At 44.5% G+C, this 12,750-nt stretch overlaps 1 non-coding gene across 1 annotated transcript; it reads left to right on the top strand.

Annotated features, from left to right (window-relative positions):
- Positions 1–12,432: 12,432 nt before the first annotated feature.
- TRNAP-AGG (transfer RNA proline (anticodon AGG)) lies at positions 12,433–12,504 on the top strand. The gene has a single exon. It is a non-coding gene; the product is annotated as a tRNA-Pro (tRNA).
- Positions 12,505–12,750: the final 246 nt, after the last annotated feature.

Here is a 12,750-nt window from a genome sequence, read left to right as displayed (position 1 = left end):
GTTGTCAACACAATATCCTCTTGGCCCTTCAAGGTACTTGAGGGAGAGCTGAAGGAGGGTCTGTTGGGCATATCACCTTCTGATCCCCTTGGCTCAGGACTGGACATGAGGGCTTGTTTGGATGAGATCCCAGAGTTCCTCCTGGGGGGATCAGGGAACATGGTCAAGGTCCCTGGTGTGTGTGCTCAGGTGCTCAGTCATGTCCAACTCTTTGTGACCCCATAGACGGCAGCCCACCAGGCTCCGCCATCCCTGGGATTCTCCAGGCAAGAATACTAGAGTGGGTTGCCATTTCCTTCTCCAGTGCATGAAAGGGAAAAGTGAAAGTGAAGTCGCTCAGTCGTGTCCGACTCTAAGCGACCCCATGGACTGCAGCCTACCAGGCTCCTCCGTCCATGGGATTTTCCAGGCAAGAGTACTGGAGTGGGGTGCCATTGCCTTCTCCGGCATTAAAGCTACATGAAGCAAAGATGTGCCCTGGAGGCCTTATTAGCTCATGTTCTGTCTCCCTGAGTATGTGTGTGTTTGTGTGTGTGTCAGTGGATCACTCATCAATGGATGCTTAAAAACACAGCCCGTTACTGATCACAAGTTGTAGGTCATTTTAGTTAAACTTTCAGTCCTGCTGTCAGCTCAGTTGGACAGAGGCTCGTGAAGCCCTAAATCTAGACTGCCACTAAGGGCCCCAGCTGAGCAGAAGCAGGCTTGGAAGAAATCAGATATTTTCTCCTACATTGCAAAGGGGCAGAAAACAGACTGGCTTCAGGAGTCTGGGAGGAATGAAAGGAATTTCAATAAGAAAATTTGATTAGAAATGTAAGGAGCGATAGCTGTTTCTGAAAATTAGGCAACTGGAAATTATGGACCACAGATTGAAAAGGCACTGATAAAATGTAAATCTGAAGTATGACTGTATTTTTTAACTCAAAGAATAATATAAATCACAGACAAAGTATGTATTTTGCTTAAATTTCTATAACAGAAAACAGAAAAGAAATGTAAACGCTTTAAGTGTTATAGAGATAAATGCTTTTTAAAGTCTTTATAGTGGAATACTATATAGCTATCTTTAAAAGAATGAAACCCAAGTTAAGAATATACAGGAACTCTTTGAAAGATTTTTGCATTTAAGTCTGAACTTATTTCAAAATTAAAAGCATTTTTAAAGAATTATATAAATGATCACCAAAAGCACAAATGAGAAAATTCATAACAGGTACAAAACAGAGATGTGATGGAAGAAAGAGAATCAGAAGATCAAGCTGGGGACTGGGGACCTGCAACTGATCCACCTGTGCTGTCATGTTTGGCATGAGGTGCTGAAGAATCCAAGAATTTTATTTTATTTTATTTTATTTTATTGGCCGTGCTGCTCTCGGCATATGGTATCTTAGTTCCCCAACCAGGGATCAAACCCACGCCTCCTGCGTTGGAAGCAGAGTCTTAACCACTGGACCTCCAGGCAAGTCCCCTAAGAATTTTAAATTTGAACCTGAACTTCCAGATCATTACAAAGATCTGCTTTATTTGTCAAAGTAGAAGGACAGAACACATTTTATGAAACACTGTTAGCTTAACTTGAAAGTCTCTAGCCATATAGAATGTGGGACTCCCTTTGTACATTTGCCTTGGGCCCCACATATGTTAGGGACAGGCTTGGCTGACATATAGTAGCTACTCAGTACATAATTAGCTGAATGGATATCATAGGCTGTGGTTTTCATCTCAGATTTACATTTGTATCACTGAGTCTAAATGTGATTCTATTGATAAGTCCTACCCACTTATTCCAAAGCAATCCATGCCACTAATAGGGCATACCAAAGACGGCTAGAGTTTTGGTTAATCAATGTAACTTGCATACATCGAGGAAGTCCCCACCCACACAAAATTCATGATAACAAAAATTCTGCTTGATTTTCTGTCTCTCACCTTCAGAGACTGTTCTAGCCGGCAACTGGGTTTTTCATCCCTACAGTATGACCCTTTATGAAATCAATCTGCACATGTGAAGTCTTTGGAAGTTTTCTCTTTTGCTCACACACAAAGGCTCTAGACAGATGGTGTCTGACTACAGATCTTCCAGCCTTCTGTGCAAAGCGGACCCTCCTGGGCTCCTGCTTGCTATTTCAACGTGTGGGGCACGTGTGGGAAGTCTGCATTTTAATAGTTTTTAGAGGTGGTGAGAAGCGTACTTTGGCAGAGATGAGAAGAGAAGACGTTTCCATAGAGGAGCAGGCGTGTGTACAGAGGCAGTGGCAGGAGTGAAGGACAGGAAGCAGAAGAGGTTGATGACAGCAGTGGGTCTGGGAGGACACGTGACTGCTTCATAGGCCTGTCCTCAGCACCTTGCCCAGCGCCTGCCACATGGGAGTAGGTGCCCAATGAAGATGTATGGAATGAAAAAATTAATGAACTGAAGTTCATTGGTGAGGTGAGGAGTATAATTGTGCAAGAGACAGGCTCAAGTGTTTGACTTGGCAATAAGGGAAGTGGAGACTTCCCTGGTGGTCCAGTGGCTAAGACTCTCAATACAGGGGGCCCAGGTTCAATTCCTGGTCAGGGAACTGTTGCAGGAAGGGGGACCCCTTTCAGGGCCTGAAACTGGGCTCTTGTCTAACACTCAGAAATGAATTGTCCGAGGAGACACATGTGCTGACAAAGCAAGAGATTTTATTGGGAAAGGGCATCCAGGTGGAGAGCAGGAGGGTAAGGGAACCCAGGAGAATAGCTCTGCCACATGGCTTGCAGTCTCAGGTTTTACGGTGATGGGATTAGTTTCCCGGTTGTCCTTAGCCAATCATTCTGACTCAGAGTCCTTCCTGGTGGTGCACGCCTTGTTCAGCCAAGATGGATGCCAGAGAGAAGGATTCTGGGAGGTGGTCGGGCATGTGGCGTCTCCTTTTTACCTTTCCCGAACTCTTCTGGTTGGTGGGGGCTTATTAGTTCCCTGTTCCTTAGCAAGACCTCCTGTCGTAAAACAACTCATGCAAATGGTTACTATGGTTCCTGGCCAGGGTGGGCAGTTTCAATCAGTGCGCTTCCCTTAACAGAAATAGATCCCACATGCCACAGCTAAGAGTTTGCTTGCCACAACAAAATATCTCGTGTGCCACAACCAAGACCCGGCACATCCAAATAAATAAATAAACTTTTTTTTTTTTTTTAAAAAGAAAGATGTATCTTATTAGTTGGGAGGAGAAAGCAAGAAGGAAGGAGAGGTCAGTGATAGAAAGTTTTAATGATTCAATCTGCTTTGCCCAGTGTCATGTATCATTTCCAGGTTTTTGGTCAAGTGAAGTCTCAATGCTGAAGGAAAAAAACATGATCATGAGTCTCCACTCAGTTCTCCAGGTACTAGATTTGCATTACTCTCCATGGCAGTGCATGGATCTGGAGACAAGTGCCTTTTAATTATCCCCAAAGGTCCCACTCACAAATTCCAATAGGAATCGTACACTGAGGGTGAGGGCTTCAGCATATGAACTTTGAGAGGACACAGACATGCAGTCCATAACACCCTTAAGAGTTCATCTGCTATTAGATAACAGACTAGAACAGCCTTTTCTTTTTCTTTTTCTTTTATACCCTTAATCAAAGTCATTCTCTGGATTCTTCATGTAATCGCCCTCATAATAGACAGAGGTGGCACTTCATCCTCAAGATGCAGCCCAGGCCTTCTCCTCCGGCCTCCTCCTCTCCTCTGGCTTCCCACTGCCCACTGGGTCCCACACCCTCTTCACATATCAGGCACAGTCTCTCCCCCTTCACACCAGGTAAACGAGCCACAGAACGTGTTTTTTCTGATGGAGTGAGACAGAAGCCTGAATACTCTGGAGGCCTGGAGCTGCCCAGCAAAGGGACCAAACTCATTATATGGAAAGGCATTCATGTCCCATGTCAGGTGACATTTTCTCGCCTGCAATCAGAATCGCCGAATGCACTTTAGAGCCCAGGGTCTTTTGCATCAACCACCGGATTTCTGAAAAAACAACGTTCCTGTAGGACCAATTCACAAACACACAACAAATTCCAATAGGACTATCACATGAATGCCTTAAATTGTCCAGGGCTCCCCGCCCAATTTACCCAAGCTAATAGAATTGGCACACATTCCCGCGTTAGCACTGGAGCATGTGACGTGCTCGATCAGATGCAGATATAAACAGATGTGCATTCTGGCAGCTCAGGGAAACCAGCACGTTATTTGTGACTCAGCATCTAGACCACTGTGGCACTCGGTCTCCAAACCTGGGAATCAGGTTCCTAGTAAGAGCAGCTAATCTCCAGTGGCTTAGTGGTACAGAATCTGCTTGCAGTGCAGGAGCTGCAGGAGCCCCAGGTTCCATCCCTGGGTCAGGAAGATCCCCTGGAGGAGGGCATGGCAACCCACTCCAGTATTCTTGCCTGGAGACTCCCATGGACAAAGGAGCCTGGTGGGATACAGTCCACAGGGTCACAAAGAGCTGGACATAACTGAAGTGACTTAGCATGCACAAACACACCATTTACTAAGCACTTACTATCTGCCAAGCCCCATTAGACACTTGGCGGATGTTGTCTAATTCTATCCTCACAGCCACTTTGTGAGGTAGGGGTTTTATCATATGATTTTTCAGAAAAGGGGATGAAGCTGTTATGTAAATTAAAAAGACCAAACTGGGACTCAGAACCGAAACCTGACCAACCTCCAGAAGCACCAAGGCTCACTAGCTATACAAACTTGGGCAAGTCACTTAGTGTCCCTGACCTTCCGTTTCCCCTTCTATAAAGAAGGGGATGATAATGGTACCTAGTTCACAAAGTTGTTGGAAAGATCAGATTAGCAGATAGTCTGGCACCATGTAAGCATTCAGTAAATAGCAGCTATCATTAGTGTTATTAACATGACCAAACTCTCCACCACAGGATCTTATGGCTTCCTCCTTTGGGAGTCATCAATAGATCCTGGCTTCCTCACCCAGACTAGGTAGTTCAAAACCAAAGGCCTGGATTTCCCTGGTAGTACAGTGGATAGGCACAGTGCCAATGCACGGGACACAGGTTCAATCCCTGGTCCAGGAAGATTCCACATGCCACGAAGCAACTAAGCCCATGTGCCACAACTATTGAGCCCACGCTCTAGAGCCTGTGCTCTGCAACAAGAAAAGCCACCGCAATGAGAAGCCTGCACACCACAACAAAGAGTAGCCCCCACTTGCTGCAACTAGAGAAAGCCCGCATGCAGCAATGAAGACCCAGCACAGCCAAAAATAATTAAAACCAAAAGCCCACATACATACTATTATCAATATATGTAAAATAGATAACCAACGAGGACCTACTGTATAGACCCACAGGGAACTATACTCAATATTTTGTAATAAACTACAAGGGGAAAGAATCTGAAAAAAAATAGCTTATACATGTATGTGTAACTGAATCACTTTACTGTACACCTGAAACTAACACAACATTGAAATCAACTATACTTCAATTAAAAAAAAAAACCAAAGGGCATAAGTAGTAATGGTACAAATATAGATGAGCCATCACTAATCTCTGAACTTCACTATCCCAGGTATCATCTCGAGAATTTGGATTTCTAAAAGTGTCTTCTAGGGAAAAGAACTAGGAAGGAAACAAAAGGAATGGGATGGGTTAACATAACCAAAGTAAAAATCCTGTCCATTGTTAGTACGTTGCTGTAATTAAAAGCAAAGATCCAGCCTAGTCCAAGAGACTGGATTGCAGTATTCCTTGTGGCAGAGCAGCCATGGATATAGCCACCACATCCACCCAGCTTGGAAGCCCACAAGAGAAACAACTGCATCAAGCCAATCGAAGCCATTTGGCCTAGGTTTCTGGGCCTTTGTAGGTATGTTTCTGCTCAAACTTGAAAAAAATGCCCTACTCACCTCTGCCTTCAAAGCCTAACCAAGTTGGAAAAGGCCATCCATCTTCCTATGGCAAGTTGGAATCTTTCACATAAACTGGAACTGAGACCAATTGTTACCTTAGGCCCATGGTCTTGGGAAATTGCAGATATTATTATTTTGAGGATTAGAGTTCACTGATTACATGGAATGCAAAAACACTTCAGAGAGTGGAAATATTATAAAAGTTATGATGGGTCTAGACCATGGATTGTAATGGCAGAGAGAGTGGGGCTAGCTAGCATGACTGATTTAGCCTACATTTTTCCAGGAGTGAGCATTTCCAAAGGGTTGGCATTTTGCTCTCTTGAGCAAAGGTATTCCTTCTTCCTCTCTGCCCTTGCATGTGTTTCAAGGCTCAGTCTGAGCCTCTCTACTTCCAGGAAGCTTCCTCCGACCAACTGCTATAGTCTTCATCATTTGAAGAACGTATCTAGCACACTATCATGCACTGCATTGTGTTGTTTCTACTACAGTTGTCTGGGGCTGTTATTAACACTAATCACTCTTTCATTAGCTGTTTGTATATGTATATCTTCTCATTTCATTTAGTCCTAAGAGTGGGATGGTATAGTTCTAAAAAATTCTGATTTATCCCAAATGTTTCCAAAAAGGTTTCAAGATGGAATTATTTCTATCTTTCTTTCTATTATTTCTTAGAATTATTTCTCTCTTTCCCAGAATTTAGTCCAGTTATACCTAAAGAATGTAAGTCATAAACACTTATTGAGTTGGCAGGATGCATAAGGGAATGCCATTGATCCATAAAATTCCAGTACATTCATTTGGGTCCTTAGCCTTAGAGTGAGAGCCAAGGAAAGGCTCCCCGCCTCCCACCTCCCCCCACTCTATCACATTCCTGAGGTACTCCAGGCTAAAGGCCTACAGCAAAGGCAGGCATGATCTAAAGGCCAGTGGCACACAAAAGGAGCAGCATTACTGGGGCTGGAGAATCCACAAAGAATCATTAGACTGCACAGTTAGCTGTCTTCTCCATGACCTTCAGTCTTCAGAACTTTGAAAGAAACATACAGATATTGAGAGCCATGTGTCCCTTAAAATAAACACTGTGGTTCACAAAAATGATAAGGCTTCTTTGCTGCAGCTTCAAGGTCTTTGCACTTGCCCTTGTCTCTGCCTGGAAAGCTCAAATATACCCATGACTCAGTCTCTTGAGCTTTCAGGTGACACTTCCCTATATTAGGTCTCCCCTGCCCACTCAATGCCCCAGACCCCATATTCCCCATCCACTTACCCTGCTTGAGTTTTTCCTTAGAACTTGCTCCACTTGACAATGTACATTTACTCTCTTTTAGAACGCAAGCCCCATGTGGGTGGGGAAGGTGTTACTTTGTCTTGCTCCCTGTGTTCCCAGCAGTTAGCATGCTTCCTGGCATATTATAGGTGCTCAATAAATATTTGTAGAATGAATGAAGTGAGAACTTAGTTATGAAAAGGGTTGACGCTTGGAGTCCGCAAAACTGCTCCCTAACTGCATTGAAAGAATGTGAACTCCTCTAATTCTTTTTCACAGAGTAAAGTCAATTTTTGTTATGCACTCATCTCATATTATAAAAGTGCAATAGCCAAAGTCATAATATCGTGAGAGAATATGTTAAGACTTTACTATATTCTAGGAATCATGCTAAGAATTTTATACATATTTTATACATTTTATTTAATCCTTACAACAACTATATATAAGGGGAGAGTTTCAATATCCCCATTTTACAAATCAGGAAACTAAGGCTCATAGAAGTTAACTTACCTGAGGCCTCACAACCAGTAAGTTGTGGCCTGTTTTCACTATGTGCCCTAAGTGGGATGGGGGAAGGGGGTTGTGCAGCCATTGAAGACCAGATACAGAGAATGGAAACTACCTCACTGAGCATGAGCAGTTAGGAGCGCGTTCACACCACAGGGAGGATGGGCATGGGGTGTAAGAGAACTGGGGGATGGGATCATGAGGAGAACTAGGAAATGGTCAGAATCGTTTTAACTCATGGCCCTCTAGCAGCAGTGTTCATGTTTTACCGATTACTAGAGTCATCATCCCTTTTGTATGGTTGCTTCTCACTGGAACATCCTCTCCCCCTACTTTCCCTTCAGTGCCCCTCCCCCAGGGCCCCGCTCCAATGCAGCCTCCTGCTTGAGGCCTTCCTGATTCTCTTTCCCGACTCCAGCAGGTAAATGGGCTCTTTCCTGTTGCTGTGCAGTGGAAAATAGGGGGGAAACATAAGAGCTGGAGTGCAGAGGAGTGTTGGGGGCTCTGGGATCTGTTAACACTGGACTGGACTAGGTGGGAAGGCTCCAGGGTTTGTTTTTTTTTTAGGTTTGTACTTGGTTGCAGACATTCTAGAAAGTTCAGGGTAAACAAACAACAAAGTAACCCAGAGCTGTCTCTTGATTGGTCAGAGAAGGCTAAATGCCAACTACAATTTTAAAATGAACTTGGTAAAAACAACCAAGTAACTCACAGCAGCCATCAGGGTGGGTTCCAGCAGCAAATTCAGACAATCCAGTAATCACCTTTTCCAGCATTTTGCATATCATGCCTCCTTTTAGAAACATTTTCCTTCCATCTCTGCTATGGAAATCCTTCCCCATCTTCTTCAAGGCCCAGGTACAGGCAACCTTCTCTGCGAAGCCTTCCCTAATGTCATGCTCCCCCATCCCCAGCAGAGGTGACTGACAGAGGTATTGCTATAGGGTAGGGAATAAGGGGCGGCCATGCTGCTCTTTCCATGTAACAATTTGCTTAATTCGTGACATCAAAGGCTGTGTACTCTCATTCTACATCCCGTGGGTCTGCAGAATGAGCAGTAAATTACAGAGAATGGACAACTATCTAACATCACAGGCAGTTAGGAAATTTATTGGGGCTCTCTTTCTTGTGGCCATGCTTTCTCCCACTCCATCCCTTTCCTCTTATCTTCCAGAAATTCATCAGCAGCAATACTCAGACTTTTCTCCTAGAGGTCAGCCCAACAGGTTGGGCAAGGAAGCAGTGCTGCAGGGAGGAGGTGCCTGGGGCAGAGCCAGATACAGCTTGTACTCACTCAGGAAGCACCCTTGGGACCCCATGGTCTGGGCCCAAGTTGAGTAGATTCTACCTTTTTTTTTTTGGCGGCAATGCAGAGGGTGCTACAAGGCTGATCTTTCCCATGGTGGCTGTCTAAGAGACCAAGTTCTCAACTCCAAATCTCATTCCCTCTCCAGCACCTACTAGACTCAAGCCAGCTTTTCCCCTCTCTTCCTGCTCTGTCCACCTTCACACCCCATCCCCCCGCCCCCCGCACCGTATGCCTCTAGCACCCCTTAGATATATTGACTGGATGCTTCTGGAAGTGACAAGGTGAAGTGTCTGAATATATCAGCCTGATTACCGTCAGGGACCAGAATTTCCCACATACTCACTGGCAAAGGGGGATTTGTATGAAAGGAGAGGACCAATATGAAATTAAACAATGAATGAGGCACGGGAAACACACAAACTCCAGGGAAGAATTCTCTAACTAGGATTCTCAGCGTGTGACCCATGGATTTCCAACCTCAGAATCACTTAGGAAGCTTCTTAAAAATACAGAATCTCAGGCCCCAAGGAGAAGGCAATGGCAACCCACTCCAGTACTCTTGCCTGAAAAATCCCATGGATGGAGGAGCCTGGTAGACTGCAGTCCACGGGGTCGCTAAGAGTTGGACACGACTGAGCGACTTCACTTTCATGCATTGGAGAAGGAAATGGCAATCCACTCCAGTGTTCTTGCCTGGAGAATCCCAGGGACGGGGGAGCCTGGTGGGCTGCCGTCTATGGGGTTGCACAGAGTCGGACACGACTGAAGCGACTTAGCAGCAGCGGCAGGCCCCAAACCCAGACCCATGAATCTGCATTTTTCTTTTTCTTTTTTGGGGGGACTGTGCAGCATGCAGAATCTTGTTTCCCTGACCAGGGATCAAACTCGTGCCCTCTGCAGTGGAAGTATGGAGTCTTAATCACTGGACCACCAAGGAAGCCCCCCATGAACCTGCATTTTAACAAGCTTCCAAGATGATTCCAATATGCACTAGAAACCCATTGTCTTGATTAGCTTTAAATGCTTAAAGCATTGATTCTCAACCTTGGCTGCACATCTGGGGAGCTCAGAAAAATACTGGCTCCTGGGTCCCACCCCCAGCAATTGTGAGTCAGTTGGTCTGGGGTGGGCCTGGACATTAGGGAATTTTCAAAGCTTCTCAGGGGATTCTAATGGGCAGCTGTTGTTGTAAACCAATTGTTGTTGTTCAGTCACTAAGTCGTGTCCGACTCTTTGTGACCCCATGGACTGCAGCACACCAGGCTTCCTTGTCCTTCACTATCTCCCAGAGCTTGCTCAAACTCATGTCCATTGAGTCGCTGATGCCATCCAACCATCTCATCCTTTGTCAGCCCCTTCTCCTCCTGCCCTTAATCTTTCCCAGCCTCAGTCTCTTTTCCAGTGAGTCAGTTCTTCACATCAAGTGGCCAAAGTACTGGAGCTTCAGCTTCAGCATCAGTCCTGGCTTAGAACAAACACACCTAGAAAAGAGCTTATGATCCATTCATGGGTGTGTGTGTGTGTGTGTGTGTGTGTGTGTGTGTGTATACACACACACATATATAATATATATACGTATGTATGTATATGTGTGTATATTTTTTAAATTCTCTACTGAGCCTGAAGTATAAAGCAACATTTTCTGAGCACATTTGGAATTCTGTTGGATGTGACCACAGGCTCCCTCAGGAGACATAAAAGGTGGGCTGACTGGTCCATTGGGGAAAATAAACATGTCTCATCACTCAGTTGCCTAATTACCCTCCAAAATCAGGACCACAGCTACATCCTTAGCATGGATGCCCTGGCAGTGCCTACTTCAGCATGTGGTATTTGACATTTGTACCATTCAAGCTTTATTCTCTCTGTTGGGCCCTTTTGAGTCTCTCTTGAGATGTGGTGTTCGGTGTAAAGGTGAAGATCCAAAGAGGTGACTTCTGGTTTTCTATTCCCTACCCCCACAAACACACAAAATTTGCTTGCCCCAAGTTCACTGCTTTCAAGCCTCATAAAAGGCTCCAGGTCCATTTATGTGTCTCCACTGTGAGTGATGAATAGCCATCCATTGTCCTGTGACTGGAGTTGCTGCTTGTTGTCAATAGTAGGTAAGCAATTGTATAAATTACCTCTCATCCAACTCAAAAAATGTGTTTGCCAAAATGATTTCTTCTAGAATTGTAGAAGTGGAAATAGTGTGCGCAGAGAGAAATTGAGTTTGCTCCAAGGGGCTATGAATGCACCATTAAAGAAGCCTCGAAAAGAGATTAGCAATCCAGCTGGTGTGTTTGCACATCATTTAGTGCCATTTGGGGGGCATTTCTGAAGCAATGACAGTCACAGTGGGGAGGAAGAAGAGGAGGCTCCCCTGGCCATTAAGACCATATACAGACTCAGAGGCTGTGGTCATTAGGGCACACAGCCGGGTCCCACTCCGCCAGCTCTGACCTCAACTCGGTGAGAATTGCAAAAGCTCCAAAGTTTAATGAAAATCAATGCTTGGATTCCAGTGCCGGGAGATTTGTTAAGGCATTTTTATAAGCTTCAGGCCACGTTCTCTAAACAAAATGACTCTCCATATCCTTAGATAGATCGCCTCTCTCCCTTCTTCCCTCTCTCTCTCTCTCACACACACACACCCTCACCAAAGGAAACTTATCCATGATGGCTGGATCTATCCCTTTTGATCCATCATTTTCCAAGCCACACTGTGAAAGATCTTGGTTCAATATAGGACACCTTAAATTGTTACTGAAAACTCCCACACTCTTTGTCAGTCTGAATATCAAGATAGATAATCAGAACATTGCGTAGGAATCATATTGTAACATAGTACTTACATTTTCTATGACACAATTCTTTGTTAGTGGGCAGTGTATCGCCAACGACCAATTCTCTTTTACTATTATTAGGAAATCATACTCCTTGCTGTATGTACTATGTATAGTAACACGGACCATACTTCAATCCACCTCATCAGGCAAGTTGGGAAGTCTGTCCACCCACTATGCTCACCTTTGGTCCAGAAGCTGAAATCTTGGTCTCTGGAGTTATTTTCTGAAATGATCATACAGAGTAGATTAAAACAAGTGTTCATAAAGAAGGTGTAGATTTTCCTGGCAGAAACACAACCTAATGAAACAAGGAGATAAGGTCCCAGAAATCTGCCTCTTCCTGACAAACATGGAACGTTGTCAGTGGTTGCTTAACCCAGAGTTCATCTGTATTCATTGTGTTACTTTCTTCTTTGTTTGGAATTGGGAAGGCGTCATCAGGTTGGAGAGAGCCTCCACAAAAAGTATACAAAGTATATAATCTCGCTGTTTAGCTCCATTGCAGAGATGAGAGTCTGACACATACGAACACTCAGCAAATGCCTTCCGTTCCTATTGTTAACTGGATACTTATGACTTTAAAACTCCAGGTGATAAGCTTTGAGCACAAGCGGTCCGTTGGTCTAGTGGTACGATACTCGTTTAGGGTGCGAGTGGTCCTGGGTTCGAATCCCAGACGGGCCGTGTGCTTTTTGTTTCTGATAAATAATTTAAAATACATGTGCTATCACATTGGACTGTGATTCTCACTTAGGGTGTGATAAGTAATTTATTTAAAATACATCTGCTATTGTATTGGGCTTCCCTGGTGGCTCAGATGGTAAAGAATATGCCTGCAATGCAAGAGACCCAGGTTTAATCCCTGGGTCAGGAAGGGAATGGCAACCCACTCCAGTATTCTTGCCTGGAGAATTCTATGGACAGAGGAGC

The sequence above is a fragment of the Giraffa tippelskirchi genome, chromosome X (assembly GCF_054371585.1).
Source record: "Giraffa tippelskirchi isolate mGirTip1 chromosome X, T2T-mGirTip1v1.2.pri, whole genome shotgun sequence".
In the NCBI taxonomy this organism is placed as follows: Eukaryota; Metazoa; Chordata; class Mammalia; order Artiodactyla; family Giraffidae; genus Giraffa; species Giraffa tippelskirchi.
This window is presented reverse-complemented; position numbering and strand designations above follow the sequence as displayed.